We start from the raw sequence: 16,037 nt of genomic DNA, 5'->3' as shown, positions 1-16,037 counted from the left end.
GATTGTTAATATCTGGCTGAAGCTCGGTTGGTATTTTGCAAGGTCCCCATCTGTACTCTGATTATGATTCAACAGGAATTGCATTGGGTTTTAACTGTACGCTTGCTGCTGTATGTGTAAAACTGCTTGCAATTTCTGAGTGCATTTTAGCTGCAATATAGCCAGTGCAGGGTATAACACAGGACTTGGTTTGATAGCGATTTGTAATCAGCAATTTAAGCAAGGAAGAGGGGACAAGTGTGTGTGTTGTCAGTTTGTTTGATTATTGTTTCCTTTTAGATTAAAATAAAAAAGAGTTTTTCCCCTCCTGTGGGGGGTGTGTGTGTGTGTGTGCATGTAAACCCTGCTTCTTTCTTCAGTAAAAGTATATGCCCAGGAGCAGGAGATACAGGGAAGCCAGTGGAAATCTTTATGGTGGAGAGTGCCCAGTATATCTTTGTACCAGAGGAATCTTAAGGATGGGAGCAAGTGAAAGTCAAGAGATTCCTAAAGGCAGTCCTCTGGGATGTATTTTAACACATTGGAAAGAATTGGAGGGCTATGGTGGTACAGAAACCAAAAGGGAGCTTGTTAAGTTTTGTACACAGTGGTGACCACTGTATAGGCTGGAAGAGGGGGTGAAGTGGCCAGCAAATGGTACTCTGCACTATGAAACTCTTTTGCAGCTAATGCTCTTCCTGTGCCGTGAACAAAAGTGGCAGGAAGTAGCTTATGCTGGTATGTTTTTTACTCTTAGGGATCATTCTGAGTGGCAAAGAGATTGTGGAATGAGGCCACCATCTGATCCTTTAGTATTGGCCCTTGAAAAGGACAATAAAGTTACTAAAGGGAAGCCCAAACAGTGTTGTAGTACTTGCTCGATAAATCAGGTACACACATCCCAACAAGGTATACCAAGCAGAGGCTTTGGAACAAGAGCCAGATGACATACTTAAACCACCTCTTAAAAGGCAGGAAAGGAGGAGGGTGGTGGAGGATGCAGATTCAGATTCAGAACCATCATTAACTCCAACCTCCCACACTTCATCTCTAGCTTCATCTTCCTTGTGAAAGACAGCAGCTGAGGTAGGGGTTTCTCCACCCACTCCTGAACCCAGGGAACCATCCAAATTTTATTCATCACTGCCTACCAGTGGCAGTGAGTGGGATGAACCTGAACCTCCTCCACCAGCTCCCAAACTTCCCCCACAAGGACCTATAGCATTAAGGCCCTGAAAACAAACCAGAGAGGTCATACAAGCACCTCTAAGACAAGCAGTGACCTCTGATGGAGAAACAAAATTGATTAAGGTTCCCTTTTCCTTGACTGATTTAGAAATTTAAGAAAAGAGTCCTAAGGGCTATCGAAGTGATCCAGTAAGAGTTGCTAAGAAAATGAAGTCTGTGATTAAGCAGCATTCACCTGATTGAGTAGACCTCCAACTGCTGCTTGATGCCTTAACAGAGACTGAGAAGCAATTAGCTTTGAAAGTAGCTAAGGATTTGGCCGAAGATGATTGTAGAATAACACAGGAAGTTGTTAAAGATGTACTTCCTCTTCAAGACCCAGGCTGGGATTCTAATAATGATGAGGGGTTGGGATGGTTAAAGAGATACCAGGAATTGATAGTAAAAGGGCTGGAAAGAGCAATCCCCAAAACCATAAACTAGTCAGCCTTATATGCTATCAAACAGGGCCCCTCTTAAAGCACCTTCTGAATTTCTAGATTACCTGTGAGACACAATGTACAGACACACCACCCTGGATCTGATGAAGAGACGCAGCAATTAATAAATTTATTTTTAGGACAGTCTACAGGAGACATCAGGCGGAAACTCCAGAAGATCCAGGGTCCAAACAGCTGGAATTTAGAAGCTTTACTAGATGAGGCCTGGAGAGTTTTTAGTAACCAGGAAGAAGGATATAAACAGGGGATGAAGAAACTAGTAGCAGTAGTAAAAGAGGGGAAAAAAGGGAAATGTGGGCAAGGTCTACTGAAACAGGGACCACCCCAACTGGGAAAAGATCAATGTGCTTTTTGCAAAAAATTTGGTTGCTGGAAAGACTAGTGCCCAGAATTAAGAAGGGGTGATGAACATAGAAAAGATGGTCAGAAAGAGGAAAAAGTAGTTGCTCATGTAAAAGAGGAGTGAGGGGGACTGGAGGGCCCTACCCTAGAGGACCCTCTGGTTATAGTCAAACTGGAGAACAAAGAGAAAGAGGTGGAATTTTTGATAGACACAGAGGCAACATTTTCAGTGTTTAATAAGGCCCTAATACCTGTAACCAATGACTATGTTATGGTAAAAGGGGTGACTGGCCAATCTGAAAGAGCTTATTTTTGCAAACCATTAAGTATAGATTGGAGAAACAGTGGGGAATTCACCGTTTTTTGTACATGTCTAAAGCTCCATCTGCACTTTGGGCAGAGATCTGCTAGAGCAGCTGGAGGCAAAAATAATATTTAAGAATGGCGAAATTATTTTGGAGGTTAAAGATCAACAATATGTGGAACTGTTAAGTTGATGATGATAACCAAGGAAATTGAAGTTGCAAATGAAGAGGAAATTTCAGGAAAATAATAGATCAAGTATTTCCTAGAGTGTAGGCTTCTGATATACCAGGAAGGGCAAAGAATGTACTACCAGTACAGATTAAAGAAGGAGGACAGCCAGTAAGGGTTAAACAATACCCCCTAAAGAAAGAAGATAGAGAAGGGATTAGTCCAATTATTGAGAACTTTTTGAAGATAGGACTACTGAAGGAGTATCAGTCTGATTTCAACACTCCTATTTTGTCAGTGAAAATGCCTGATGGGTCATAAAAGCTGGTACACGATTTAAGAGCTGTTAATAAGTTAACTGAGCACTTGTACCCAGTAGTTGCCAATCATTACACCCTGTTAACCCATTTAACACCTGAATTAACCTGGTTTAGCGTTTTAGATTTGAAAGATGCTTTCTTTTGCCTACCTCTCCATGCAGCCAGCCAGAAAATGTTTGCATTTGAGTGGGAAAACCCTCTATCTGGACGTAAAACTCAGCTCACATGGTGCATATTACCTCAGGGGTATAATAACTCACCCGCTATATTTGGAGAGCAGCTTGCAAAGGATTTAGCGTCCTAGGAACCTCCTCCAAGAGAAGGAAAGCTCCTCCAATATGTGGGGATGACCTCTTAATAGCCACCCAGACTCAGGAAACATGCGTGGACTGGACGGTAAGCCTCCTAAACTTTCTGGGCCTGCAAAGGTATTGAGTATCCCAAAAGAAAGCTCAGATGGTAAAGTAGACAGTTATTTACCTGGGCTATGAAGTAAGTGCTAGACAAAGAACTTTGGGACAAGATTGCAAGGAGGCAATATGCCAGACCCCAAAGCCTCAGACACTGAAAGAATTGAGAACCGTTCTAGGCATGACAAGGTGGTGCAGACTGTAGATAAATACATAATTTATAATTATAGATCGCTTGTTAAACCTCTGTATGCTTTGATCCCGGAAGGGAGCAGAGATCTTCAATGGACAAAAGAAGCAACTCGAACCTTTGACCAGCTAAAAAAGGCCCTCATATCTGCACCAGACTTGGGACTTCCAGGTGTGAGTAAGCTGTTCTTTTTGTTTTCTCACAAAAAGCAAGGAATCACTTTAGGAATACTAGCACAAAATCTGGGCCCGTACCAAAGGGTAGTTCTGTACCTCTCCAAACAGCTGGATACGGCAGCTAAGCGGTGGCTGGGGTGTCTCAGAGCTGTTGCAGCAGTAGCAGTGAACATCCAAGAGGCACACAAGTTCACCCTGGGCCAGAAAATGACTGTGCCAGGGTCCCACACAGTCTCTACAGCCCTGGAAGCAAAAGGGAGGCATTGGGTCTCCCCACAGAGATTCCTGAGGTACCAAGCTATACTGGTAGAACAAGATAATGTTGAGATTGTGGTAACTAACACTGTGAACCCAGCTTCTTTCCTCAGCAGAAGTATGAGAAAACCAATGATCCACGATTGCCTGGAGACCATCGAAGCCACCTACTCCAGTTGCCCAGATCTGAAAGATACCCCGCTTGAGAATGCCAAGACCTGGTTTACTGATGGGAGCAGCTATGTCACCAGTGGAAAGAGCCATGCTGGGTATGCAGTTATCACAAACAGAGAGATGATAGAGTCTGGACCATTACCAACAAATACCTCTGCGCAGAAGGCTGAGATAATTGCCCTAATTCGAGCCCTAGAGCTGGCAAAAAGAAAAGGAATTAACAACTATATGGACTCAAGGTATGCATTTAGAGTAGTTCATGCACACAGAGCCATTTGGAAAGAGAGAGAACTGTTGAACTCACAAGAAAAGAATATTAAACATTGTCATGGTGCCTGTAGGATCTCTGTTCCTGCTTGCTGGGCTAGCTCAGGCACCACAGCATGCAGTGGGTATGGCCAAGCGAGCAGCACAACCTGGCCAATCCCGTGGGTCTTGGTTCCCGAGAGCTTCAAAGACACCGTGGAAGATCGCAGACTGTGGTGGAGGAGTGAAGAGAGGAGCCAGCTGAGTATATCCAAAGGGGTTTTACTGAGGCTCAGCAGGGACCTCCTTGCCACCTGGGGATTGCTCAGGCTGAGCCACCCTGGCTCTTGTGGCAGCTCGTTTTATTGGGGGGTGGTACAAGGGATGGTAAGGAGGAGGTAACCAATGGGATTCAGACTGGGCGTTAACAAGGGAGTGAGGGGCAGACACAAGGACCAACCACAGGATAAAGGGAGGGACTTTCCCTGGGCCTGACCTATCACACGACACCCTCCACAGAACTTTCTAGTCCTGAGGCAGGGCCCCGGAATGACAGGCAGGCTCCAAGGAGTGAGGGGAAAAGGATTGACAGATAACATAAAGCAGGGGATTTCCAGGGGCAAACCACTTAGGGGATACAACAGGGGTACAAGGAACAGACCATTATACAACGAACTTATCTAATTCAACTAAACATTAACCAATACAAACCCACACCACTACAAAACATGCCCAAGAAATACCTGAGACTATTAGATGCAGTACAATTACCTGAAAAGGTAGCCATCATGCTCATTAAAGCGCACCAAAAAGTGAGCTCTGAATTGGAAGAAGGGAATATGCTGGCAGATAGGAAGGCAAAACAAGCAGCAAAAAGTGAGATACCTGATGAGACAATTGAGGCAGCATTGATTCCAGACAGAAAAATTTCTATTGAAGGTAATTATTATACAATATCTTTTTTATTATACAATAAAAAAGATAAGAAACTTATTAAGGTAGAAAAGGCAAGTTATAACCAAGAAGGATGGGCTGTAACAGAAGAAGGGAAACCTGTAGTACGCTCCTATTTGTTGTTGTCATTAGTACAGAGGGAACATGAGAAAACACACTGGGGAATAGATGCTCTGTATAACCATTTAAAAGAAAGAATCATAGCCAGGAAATTGCATGGCACAGTGATACAAGTAACTCGTCAGTGTAGCCTTTGCCTCCAAACTAACCCTAAAAATAACTCAAAGCCAAAAGTGGGACAAATTGATAAAGGTTGTAGAACCGGGCAACAATGGCAAATTGATTTTACAGAACTGCCCAGAAAGGGAGGGTATTGTTACCTATTGGTGTTAACTGATACCTTTTCAGGATGGCCAGAAGCTTTTGCTGCCAGGACAGCTAAGGCCCGAGAGGTGACCAAAGCACTGTTGCAAGAAATAATACCACGATTTGGCGTTCAAGCCACCATATCCTCAGATAGGGGGCCACACTTTATTTCAAAAATTGTACAGCAAGTAAGTCACCACCTGGGAACAGACTGAGAATTGCATACCCCATACCACCCTCAATCTAGTGGCCAAGTAGAAAAAATTAACCATTTGATTAAACAACAAATTGTGAGAATGGGGCAAGAGGCAAATTTGCCCTGGCCCCAGGCTCTCCCATTGGCATTATTGCAAATTCAGACAAAACAAAGGGTAAAAGAGAAACTAAGCCCTTTTGAAATATTGTATGGAAGGCCATATGCAGTTCAAGGTAGACCAACACCCATTCAAGTAGGAGAAGAAACCCTACATAGATATATGATGGCCCCAAATAAACAACTTAGAGAAATCGAGAAATGTGTGGCTGGAGCTCAAAACAGAGAGCTAGATGGGCCAGTACATGATGTACAACCTGGGGATTATGTGTACGTTAAGTCTTTTGCAGAAAACACTTTGGAACCACAGTGGGAAAGACCATTCCAGGTACTCCTCACTACCTTCACTGCAATCAAGATCAAAGAACAGAAGGCCTGGGTCCATCACTCCCAAGTGAAGAAAGCCTCAGAGAGAATTTAGAAGGTTACACCAGGTGATAACGAACTGAAGCTGAAGCTCACTCAGAACCATGAATAAATGGACTAGGAGTTATTATGGACACTATGTGGAAAGTTATAACTATTATAGTAATTACCTTAGCCATAACAAGAGTCAGCGCAATCCCACGTAGGTATAATGTGACTAGGATATACAGGTGCCAAGGAAGAGCTTATAACCCTTACTCTCGTAAGGGTTTAAACAAGATGCTAAAAGTCACAAATGCAAGATTGTGGGAAAGAAGAAGTGTTTGAGGATGTAAATGCGCATTTGTACAGGATGAGTTCCACAAGGCTTACCACCCACCCATGAGACCCATCCGGATTAGTCCTGAATGCTGTGACAAATGCTTGAGTAAATGTCCTCAGTTTAGACTCAAAATAGAGGAATGTGCAGTAAGAAGGTATGATAGTGACTTTAACATCACTCAGGTATGTACTGAGCTCCATAAGGACCAGACCAAGATTACTCCACCAGTGCCAAGAAAGGCTGTGATCACCCAGATGCCAGCTATTCCAGAAGTAGAATAACAACTCCTGTAGTTATCAGAATTGGGCCATATGCTATTAAGAAGACAGGAGTTCAGAAGCTGATAGTTAACCCAAAGTGGTCTTTGAAATGAGTAGAAATTGGAGTACAGGTAAATGCTTCTCATGTTCGGCCAGAACATGCCCCATTTCTCAGGAATTCCTTTATGGAGTGGACCACTTGGCTTCAAAAAAGTATGCCTCCTAATTTTAGGAGTAAGAAGGATCTCACTGGGTTGCTAGGGACAGGACTAGGAGTGCTGAACACAATAGATTCAGAAATACTGATGAATAAATTAACCTCAGTAGAAAGCAATTTAGTCAAACTACAACCACCTTTGCAATCCTCTCTACTAGCACTGGGTAACAATCATTAGAAATTGACCCAAATATACCAGAATAGGAAAATACGGAGGAGCGAGGTCATGAAGTAACAATTAATGTGCTAGGCACAGCTAGTGAAAACATCTCACTGGCTCTAGGGTGTACTCAAGCACAACTGTGGATGCAATCAGTAGCTGCTGCAGTTATCAGAGAAGGTGGAGAGGGAACATCCCTGCTGAAATTTGCAAAATTGTTTGGGACAATGCCTCTGATATGGAGAGGGAACTTCAGTCTTGGTGGATGTTGGTCCATTTTACCTATAACCCTGTGACTAGTATGGTGACAGCCTTTGTTTGAACTATACACAATGCCTCAGTGGACCTAATACAGCCAATAGTCCCCTTAGGATTAAACCATGAGGGAATGATATTGTACCCTTCTGAACACAGGATATGGGCATGAGAAATTGAAAGAAAATAGCAAGCCATTAATCTAGGGCCCTGTACTGTGAAGAGACAACTAGGATACATATGTGAAGAGACATTAGAAGGTGACAAAGACACTTGTTTAGATACGGACCAAAGTATTTGTCACTTTAAAATGCATCCAAGAAAACAGACAACTTCACTTGTGTATACAAGACAAGGTTGTGTCTGTCTTAAGACTGCATGCCCCATCATAAAGATATACAACCAAATTATAGATGAGACTCAATTCAATTTGTGTGTTTGCAATTTTGTTAGAATTAAGAGATGTGATTTTTCCTATCGGGCACCTGCAACATCATATCAATATATAAAGGCCAACCTAACCACTGTGCAGAAGATACTGCCTGTGCACATAGGAATGAATTTTACTTTAGTTGCTCCATTGATGAAATATCATGAATTGAAAGAAATCTTAAAAGAAATTAGAGATGGAAGGAAGAAGACGTTAATTACGATACACCATGACACATAGACCATCAAAGAGGTTTTTAAAAGGCTTGAGGAACATTTGTCTCATCACTGGTGGGATGTGCTTTTTGAGTGGTCACTGACAGCAACCTGTATACTGAATGCCTTAGTCCACCCTATAATTGTGTTGCTTATTTTGGTTAGCATAAGTTTAGTATTATCTGTTGTAATACTGGTTTAGAATTGGAAGATGCTACAACGAGTGGCAACTTTAACATCACTATCAAAGGAGTATGGCTTGGTCTTGAGAGACACTAGCCATATGGCTTGGATAGATGAAGAAGACTATGTATACTGAGTAAAAGAATTTACTCATTTCAAAGAAGAAGTGGGGAAACGAGACACTAATTTTGAAGATTTTAGAAAAGCTAAAGTTATAGTTAACAATAGATGTTGCTGATTTAGCTGAAATGAATAGATAAGGTTTGCTAAAATCAGTTAAAAGTTAGAGGATAGTTAAAAGAAACAGATTTAAAATAAGCTACCCCAGGTCTAGTAACTCATTGCTTGTCAACTTTATGTTTGTGTACTATGAAAAACAGAGAAACTAATCAATAGAGCTCAGGAACACAAGACAATTGCAAACCTCTTTTTCCCAGAAACCCACTGAAAAGGTTGAAAGTTTAGAATGAAGAGGACTTGTTTTACTTCCTCCTTTTGGTGACCACTCCTCACAAAAAGACCATCGACCTATTTCAGGGATCAAACTTTGCATGCTTAATAGCCTTTTTGTCAATTAGCTTACAGAGTGGAGAAGAAGAAGTGACAGGGGTATGAATATGCATTTGTATTTTGTGTATTCAACATTTTTGTAAATAAAAGGCTTTGTAATTACCTGTGATTTTTGCAGTGGGCATTTCTCAGTGTTTTTTTCTCAGTTCATATGTTAATGTCCAATTTCTATAGATCCTTATGGTTGATGAATGATCGAGATATGGATGATAGTCTGTGAAGGTGTCAACCAAGGTGTGGATCGCTGGGCCACCTTATCTTGATGAGTCTCCTCCCGGTACTCGAGAAGGCTGCAGGTTTTCCCCTAAATCCTTTGTTCCTTTATGAATGGTGGCGCCTGCTTTTTCAGGGTTGTTAGTTTCACCATCTGCTACAAGGTCTCCTAAAACATGTACTTTACCCAATACACATTTATACAATTTTATAGTTTTTCAATTTACCATAAGAACATGAATTAATCATTTCACATTTTTCACACCCTTAACTCAGACAGGGGACAAATCCCCAGATGAGCACCACGTGCGTATGACCCGCAGCCACCAGCCTTAGCCGGGCCCCGGCCTGGGCAGGCCCAGCCCACGCCGCAGGGGCAGCCAGGAGCAGTCCCGGGGCCGGGAGCGCAGCGCCACGGGTTAGAGTCTCAGGGTTGCTCTTCCCTGAGATTCTCCTCGGGGTTGCTGTTCCCTGAGGTAATAAGGGTTTTCGTCTTCTCTTTGCCCTAAGTGTCTCACACCGGAGCCAGAGACGACAAACTGAGTCTGCCAGTGCATGTTTCCAAGGTTGTTTATTCTTCATTATCTCAGTTCTTTCTCAGCTCTGCCAGGTCTCCCTGGCAGGGTACCTTATCTTAGTTCTTTCTCAGCTCTGCAAGGCGTCCCCAGCAGAGCAGGACACGCGGCTGGACTAGGGCGGATCAGAGGGTCCCGTACCTTATGTACGGTACCCTCGACCCAACCACCGTCCACAACGTACTTTTTATTTACAAAACTGTACCAATACCTACTACCTATGCTAACATGTCAGTTCTACTCTAAACCAATCTCTAAAATCCAGCTCAGCAAAAGATGGGGGATGAGAGCAAGAACAAGGAGCACAGGGGCCACTCCCCAATTCCTCCATCTTGTCTCTTCAACCCCATATACTAAGAATCCTAGAATCTACATTTACATTCTACGATAAATGAAATACTACATATTTTGAATTCTCTCAGCTTGTGATTCTTCATACAATGTGGGCATTCACTCCCATGGCCAGGGATCAGAGGCAGTGTCCTCCTGGGCTCTGTGTGAGGCTGGCGGACCCCTTTGTACAGATCCCAGACCCCCCTGTCCAGTCTCCAAACCCTCCAGGGTGGCCAGAGGGATGTTCTAGACTCCAACATTAGAGCTGAGTGGTCGGCCAGGGCATCTCGGCTGGTCCCACCCGTGAGGGAAGGGGTCGCGCATGCTCCGCTGGAAAGATGTCTGTCTGCAGTCGCTACCTGTGCAAAGGATCTCACTCGTCGTCTCCTCTCGTTACGCGCAGTAAGGAAATGGAAGGTTGGAATAGGACCACAGACAGGCTGTGGCCTGGCTCCTGAGCTGGGACCCTTCAAGCAGTGTCTCCACTGACCCTTCACACACAGCGCTGAGATAGTGTGGGTAGACAGGTCTTACTGCCTTTACGGTGCATATTTGCTGCTTTGTTTGTGAGGTAACAGCATCAGACAAGTGTTTCCCTGCAGACACTGGCATGCTGGAATACAAGATGATGTAATCTAGCCTTGCAACCAAAGGCACTAGATGTGCTGTATTTTAGGCAAGGGTCATACCAGGGGTGATTTCAGCCAAAAGAAAACAAACTTTCTAAACAATTTGAAGCATTAGAGAGCAGGCATTCTTTATTCTCAGTGTGCTGAATGCACTCAGAGGATATTTCCCTAATCAGGTATGTCAAGAAACTATACGACAAGTTAGTTGTTCCATCATGATCATACATATTCATTACAATGTACTTCCTAGCTGATACACCAACACCACTTTTCCCAGAAATGATTTGCATGCATCCACCTCTTACTGGAGTCCTTTTAGGGTCCTACAGGGTCATCTAAGGGGTCTCTGGTGGTCATACTCAGCCAAGTGTTGCAGATGACCTCACTTTAAACTTCTTTTAGGGCATGTGCTGTTGCTTCTTGTTGTGTGGCATTGCCACAAAAGCCACTTTGTTCCTCATTATCTGCATATCTATTGGTTCCATCCTTTGTGTCTACTTTCACATTCTTGTATCTATTTTGCTACTTAGTCTTTAAGCTCTACTTTGCAACTTCAAGGATAACTGGAAATGTCTATTGTATGTCAAGTTGTCAAGCCCTCCCTTTCCTTGAGACTATGTCTCTTTTAGGCAGGTCTCAATGCTTCATTTTCTGGCATAAAGTGTTACAACAACCATAACATTGAATCATAATACAAGCTGGTACACACACTGCAATTATTACAATGACTGCCATAAATACATTTTGTAGCAGTCTCCAGTTTGGTAGCCATGAAGTCAGTTAATCCCACCAAAAAGAACTTTTCTCTTTGTGTCACTCTGCTTCTATAATAATTTTCACACTTCCTCTTGCATAACCAGCAAACTGAATAATACCAAAGCTTGAGTGCCTAATTCTCTCCTAATTAACAGTGGTGGTAGGCAGTTACGAGTTCAATGACTTCAGTAAATAGACATAAATGAAAGAGCTGAATATGTCTGGGGCAATGAACCAGGTAGATTTACATATTTTAAAAGCCACATATAATGATTTTTGTTGATATTGCAAAGTGTCTAGTGAAATAATTTCCTCCCCTGAAGATATCGAATGCTCCTGTTGCAGCTTCTGAAGGAGATCCTCCTCTCTCTCTCTGTAGGGTGCAGTGGCTCTTTCAGATTCTGGCTTTTAGGACTGAAAATATTTCAAGAGAGTACTCTATGACTAACAATAGGTTTGTCTGATGACACAAAAATCTACCACCTTGTGGAACTGGCCACAGTCCAGGCTTTTTCTGTCTTACAGTAACGTCTAGGGCTGGCACCGTTTGTGATTCTCCAAGCAGTTTAGTGTTCAGTGAATTGTACGTAGTGAAGGGTGTCAGTAAATAAAAGGATCAGTGAATCATAAAATTAATGCCATGAAAAGGAGTCTTGCTGAAGTGTAAGTAACATGGTATAACATCCGTGTTACAGCTAGTCACTGAGGCTCTTTTTTGTACTTAGTGGAGAGGAAGAGTTCAATTTGTCTCCTCCTTAAGTCTGTTCCTGAAAAGGCTGGCTGAGCCATGATCCAAATATGCCTGTTGTTTAGGAGTGTTGGGGTTGGTCTATCTGATGTTTGGGTGTGAGTCATGACGGTACGTCTGAAGTTAGGTGAGCTGAACATAGCTGTAAAAGCCTCTCACATCCAAGCAAAGGTGAAAATTTCCTTTGGCTTACAACCTTTCCCATGACAACTTAAGTTATGTGTATCTCACCTCAGTAACTCACAGAAGTTTTATTATACTTTTTTTTTTTTATGAAAACTGTCTGGAAACTGCCTGTGAGGATTGGTTGTATTTGTTTATTTTAGGTTAACCTTTTGTTCCAAAGCATTTACAAAACCTGCTGTCACGGATTTAGAAGAGACTCTGCTTGTGTTGCGTTCCACTGTGGGGAACTGTGAGGAGTTCTTTTAAAACAGATGATCTAGGATGAAATTAATTCAAATGAGGCAGCATTGTATCTGAGAACTGTTTATTGGTAACAAAAAAAAAAAGGTTTCCCTACTAAAGAGGACTAGAAAAGACAGAAAAGGAGGAAGGAAAATGGAAAAGGATGAGTAGGGAGAGAGAGAGAGGACACACAGAGAAAAAGAGGGCGTTACACCAGAGGGTCAGGGAGTACTGTTGACGTCCAAGGGGCAGAGGGTATGTGTGCATGACCTGTCAGGGAGCCTGCACAGCCCCACAGGCACAGCTCCTGTGGGGAAGGGCGGCCGGACATGAGGTGAGTGGGGATCAGACAGGAGGTGTGGGATCCCAGACAGGATGGCAGCGGGCTGGACTGGAGCAATGCCTGAAACATAGGCTGGAAATAAATCCCTGTAGACTGATGTCAATAGATCAGGTATTTGTTAATAACAGCGCTGGTGATGAGGGGGATATCTCTGCCTAACTCATTTCGTCAAATGTGTGGTATATTTATACAGTAAGTATTGCTGAGTGTTACTGTGTCACAATAATATCATCATATATGGGCCAGAACTAATTTACATAGTATGATCTCATGGTTATTAGACAGTTCTTTTGCACTATGCTTGTGCCTCCCCAGTTCGGGGGTTGTCGAGGGTCTTTGGTGAAGGCTTCCAAGGTCTTCTTCGCATCTGAACTTTTCAACTTGGTCTTTGGAGCATGTGCAGTTACAGTGTTCCTTGGTCTATCTGGTCCTAACTGGTCTAAAATCTTTGGTTTGTAGCTAATTGGCTTTACATGTGCCAATTTCTCATTATGCTTCATATGCTTATCTCTAAAGCTATCCACCTGGTGAGTTTTTTTCCTTCTTTTTTTTCTATTCAGCATTAAGCAATCAGTTAACCATATACGAGCTATTACATTGTATAAAAAGTTATTTATATCAGGTTATGTAGGTATGAAAGTTACGGTTCAAATTATATAGGTATAAAAAGCTATGATTCAGGTTATATTGATATCAGGTTATATTGATATAACTCAAGCTATATAAGCACCTTGTAACTTCGACTCAAGTTATATAGGCATTAGGAGGCAGGCAGGGTTGGACACAAGTGGCTCGGGCAGGAACACAGGGATGAAATGGGCATGGCATCTCTCAGGGACAGAGGGAGGCAGGACAGGTGGTTGCTGAGACAGGCAAAGAGGTAGGGCAGAACACAGGCTACAAACGAGGCTCAGAAGTCAGCCAGTGTCCTGCCAAACACCCAGTGAGAGGAAAGGCATGGATGTGAGGACAAGCAAGGGCCAGCGAGGGCAGAAGAGCCAAAAGGCAGACTGGGGCCAGGATAAAAGGGACACAAAACAGGCTAGGGCCAGGGCATGAAGCAGACCTCAGCAGGCTGGAGACAAAGCAAAAAAACAAGACTCAAAAGGCCTCCAGACTCAAAAATCCCCAATTCAAAAAATTCTCAAAAAGCCAAGACTCAAAAAGCCTCAGAGCTTCTGATGCAGTTACTTTTATGCCCCGTGGCTCCTTCCAAAGTCTGCCTGCTATCAGGAGACCATTGGCCAAGTGCCATATTCCACTGCAGTCCATTGGTGCAGGCCTTTTGCCATCTGATTGGAGAACCTCTCCGGAGGGTACAGTGCCCTTGGTGTTCCCCTGCTCACTGCCTGTCCCATGTGACATGTGAAATGTTTTCCAGGTGAAGTCTCCCCAGAGACAAGGCTTACTCCCATCTTCTCTTAGTTGCCTCCTGCAAGTGGTACATGTGCAACCACTCATCCACATGCCACTGACAATCAGTGTCAAGACAAATCAAAATGAAATTGGTTCTTCACAGCTTGACATGCATTTTGTGTGACCAAATTGCCTATTACCAGATGAATAAATACCAGTTGTGACATTTGTGATAGAAAGACAATAAACTCACCTCAGTTTCTTGCCATAAAAAATGTGATTTTCTATTACCACTGTGTTTGGAGCCTCTTAGAAGCATGTTTAGATTTCTTAATTGAATGGTAAAATAGGAGATGTCTAGAAACCATTTAAATCTGACAAGCTTCACATAGGACTTCAGTGTTAGTGATGAATCTTCCCTTTTAGACATGCAGAAAGTAAAGGCTTAATATATTTTCCAGTCCCTTGTTTTGACATTTTGAAGAAAAATACTTACAGAATATCCAAATACAAAATCCAGGTAGTTAAAACCACCATGCTAAAGTTAAAGAAGAGTGTTAGGTTAAACACTAAGGATGTGGATAATACTAAAATTATTTGTCAATCCACTTACATAAGATGAGAAATTTGTGTACAAAACCAGTGGGTGGACTACTGGATAGATGAATGTTATTCATGTATGAAATACAATATGGAGAAACTTTGACATTAAATACTTGGGCGCTTAATATGTATATCCAGACCTTCGGATTTCTCCTGCTTCCCCCATTTAGTAAGCTGGAGGAGCTTCCTGGTGACCTTAAACGTCTAAAGCAAATTCTGTTTCTCATGGTCTTTTCTTAAGCAGATACCTACAGGAGTACCTACTGTATTTAGTACACAGAGAAAAGCATCCCTATCCCCAAAACAACTGGGTGATTGGTTCTGGGAAGAGTGCTTTGTTCTAGAATTCCTTATACATTGAAAGGTAAGTGGAATCATTTGATCCAACCATTTCTGTTGCTCAGTTGCTTAAAATCACGTGGATGTGAGTACCATGCATTGTGCTAGACAATTCAGCATTGTACAGGTATCAGGCAATGTGACTCATTACCATCAGGTAAAGTGCTGACCTTGAACAGAGAACTATCCTGAAACGAATACAGAAGAAGTGAAAGTTGAAATGGTCTTTTCTTTTTTAAACCCCAAAGCATAACAAAACTTTTTAGCCAGGAAATCTAATAAGGGCACTGCATCCAGCACTGCAATATAAATATTTTTACAGTTCAAAGGAAAATTGCAGTGTGGTAGAAATATACACACATACATGTATATAGACATATGTATATTTATGTACACATAAATGCATAAAAGAAAATGTATTCAATCTGGATATAAACAGAGTTTTGGATAAAAGATGTTTAAGTCAATGCGTGTCGTTATTGTATTAGGGATAGCAGAAATAATGACAGGACTCAGGTGTTCTCCAGAGGGCAAGAGCGAATCTTTATTGTACATCATCCTTTTTATAGACAGTTCCGAGAGAACAAGATATAATTGGTCCTCAAACCAACACTTCACCGTCAGTGGCCACTCAGGAGCAACACCCTTCGTAAACACCTTGCAAGTAAACAGCAAGTTGGAAAACAGCTGGTGCAAGGACCGTTTTGATTCCTTCTCACAGTTCTCAGGACAGTGTGGGAAAGTTAAGTGACTTGCTTTCCCACAGACTCTGCTGCTGCCTGACACTTGAAAATCTCTCTCTGACCTGGCTGTCAGCATCCACATATGTGCAGCCATACCACATTGCAGGTGAGGATTAGTAATTACGG

At 42.5% G+C, this 16,037-nt stretch overlaps 1 protein-coding gene across 3 annotated transcripts in view; it reads left to right on the top strand.

The window, feature by feature from the left end:
- Window positions 1-16,037, top strand: part of BBOX1 (gamma-butyrobetaine hydroxylase 1) — a 53,234-nt gene that overhangs the window by 14,623 nt on the left and 22,574 nt on the right. For 2 of the 3 annotated variants that reach the window (XM_063397996.1, XM_063397994.1), the window contains exon 2: window positions 15,074-15,193. The gene's annotated coding sequence lies outside the window, so the exon portion shown is untranslated. Of the gene's footprint in view, window positions 1-15,073; window positions 15,194-15,849; window positions 16,018-16,037 lie in introns of those variants that run through there. The other variant, XM_063397997.1, reaches the window with a different exon arrangement.

The sequence above is a fragment of the Prinia subflava genome, chromosome 5 (genome assembly GCF_021018805.1).
Source record: "Prinia subflava isolate CZ2003 ecotype Zambia chromosome 5, Cam_Psub_1.2, whole genome shotgun sequence".
Lineage (NCBI taxonomy): Eukaryota > Metazoa > Chordata > Aves > Passeriformes > Cisticolidae > Prinia > Prinia subflava.
The sequence above is the reverse complement of the archived record's forward strand: the minus strand, read 5'-3'. Positions and strand labels throughout refer to the sequence as shown.